This window comes from Egretta garzetta, unplaced genomic scaffold (genome assembly GCF_000687185.1).
Source record: "Egretta garzetta isolate BGI_Z169 unplaced genomic scaffold, ASM68718v1 scaffold1, whole genome shotgun sequence".
Classification (NCBI taxonomy): Eukaryota; Metazoa; Chordata; class Aves; order Pelecaniformes; family Ardeidae; genus Egretta; species Egretta garzetta.
Window position 1 is genome coordinate 1,439,720 of NW_009258542.1, and position 2,153 is coordinate 1,441,872.

The 2,153-nt window shown below is 35.3% G+C and overlaps 1 protein-coding gene across 1 annotated transcript in view; it reads left to right on the top strand.

The window, feature by feature from the left end:
• Nucleotides 1–1,990: 1,990 nt before the first annotated feature.
• AFF4 (AF4/FMR2 family member 4) overlaps nucleotides 1,991–2,153 on the top strand; it is a 46,558-nt gene continuing 46,395 nt past the window's right edge. Inside the window, exon 1 of the mRNA XM_035902587.1 lies at nucleotides 1,991–2,055. The gene's annotated coding sequence lies outside the window, so the exon portion shown is untranslated. The remainder of the gene's footprint in view (nucleotides 2,056–2,153) is intronic.

Genomic DNA, 2,153 nt, shown 5'->3' on the forward strand with positions numbered 1-2,153 from the left:
AATGTAGCAGGTACATGTCAATCTTTACTTTGAGAGTTGCATCGCAATCTGTGATCAGACAGCGGTGTGAGAAATGGCGGTGTGTTTCAAATATAGAAACCAAATAAGTGAGAGGAGATTGGAGCAGATGTTTTGTTGCTCTTCTAGCTGCATATAGTGTGTAGATACCGAGGTAGTAGGCACCTACCCATAGATAGACACATACTCCTAGATAAATGTACAACCACCCTGAAGCCATTTAAGGCAATGTTAGTGTAACTGGTCCTCCAGCATCAGAAAATCTGGAAACAAGTTGTGATAGCTTTATTTACCCTAGCAAGCAGTTATATTTGGTGCTTTTTTTCCTCTTGTGCTTTAGGGCTGTGTAGAACTGTCAGAAACGTAGAATGCACTTTCCTTAGTGTGATCCTGTTGCAAGTGTCTGTTTTTAAATGAATACTTCAAAATATTGCAGACAACCAATATAAAATATTTATATAAATTATGCCTCCAAACACTAAGCATGTGCTTCCATGTATGTCACCATCTATGCTAACAGTACTATAAAAGCTCAGTAGCTGATCATAATTGTACACCTTTGTACATTCACATGTATTTTTTTTTGTTGTTTCTGCATTTAATTTAATTTCCAAAAGACGTTAAAGAGATTTCAGTGATGGAAGTGCTTAAATGGTTTTAATTAGGCTGTGATGTGCACAAATCATTAAAGTGAATAGGATGAGGAGATAAGAGTCCACAGTTCTCTCTGTGTAGTTTGGCTGCAGAGCAACTAAGGGAGTGTTTTTTTCCTATAGAGCAGGGTAAAATCAAACCAAAAAAAGCCACATCAAAATGGGAATTTAGTTTTTGTGTGATGTTATGTATTTTTGTGGGCAGAGGAATAACCAGAGTTTCTGGGGAAAAAAAAAAAGAGAAATGTGCCAATCTCATTTTCCAGTGTTCCATTACTATTAGCATAAGCATTTCCTTATTTAAAGATAATTAAAAAATTGCTTGGTCAAAGTCCAGATTGGAAAAAATTGAGCCATTAAGATGAAAATTTCAGAAAAATTGAATATGAAGAAATGGGTTAAAGGACTTAATGGAGGAACATGTTATAAATTTAATTTAGCAGTTGTACTGTGTTTTGGCATAAAGAAGAATAGTAACCTAAAGGAAGTTGCTGGGATTGAAAAATGCTTGATTTTGCAAAGATGTCTTAATACTATTTTATTCTTGTAACTTCAAGGGCCTTGAAGCATAAAGATTGGCCAAGACGAGATAAAATTGACTGATATTTTTCCTATCTCTTTTTTTTGGTTTTTTTGGTTTTTTTCGGTTTTTTTGTTTTGATGTGCTGGGAGTTCTGTGTGGAAAAGAGCTCACTGATAGTTTTGCTTGGGTGTTTTGAGTAGGTTTTTGTGTATTTGGGTGGGTGGGGGGCTGGTGCTGGTGGTGTTTCCTGTTTTCTGTTTGAGATTTACCATTAAACCTTCCAGTTTGCATGTGGTTTGTATGTCAGTGACTTGTGCGGGTATGTGGGTACTGCGATCCACGCTGGCTGTAGGCAGTATGGCCGCTGTACCTGCTGGATATATTGTTTTAAATTGACTAGGGAAGTTTTGGAACCTCTGTGTTTAATTTTTTCTTTATGATGCTGATAAGATAAATTAGCATCATATTAAAACCTTGATCTAACACAGGGAAAACTATGGTGTAGATAGCCTTTAGAAGACAATGGGTGAAAAGGTTTTTCCTGGAGCGATGATGACTTCTGCTGAAATATCTGCACCAATTATATTTAATGAGGAAAAAATACAAGTAAGAAGTTTGTACAGTGTCACCTTCTTAGCCAATAATTACTAGAAATATGTTTTACTAGGAGAGAGTTTCAACAAGTAGTCTTCATCTTAAATTTGTTAATCACTAATAACGTCATAAAAAGGACATCTTTTTCTTATTTTTTTCTCCGATTTCCTCTTTTTTTAAGAAAAAAGCTGCATTCTTTTATGCCCACATGAAGCAAGATTCATGCCAAATTCACATTTAAAGATGTCTTCACAGCTTCTTCTTCACGTACATAGCAGGCCCAAATAGCTTGTGTTGGGCTTTTTTGGGTTTTTTGGGGTTTTTTGTTTTTGTTTTTGGTTGGTTTTTTTTTTTTTTTTTGATAA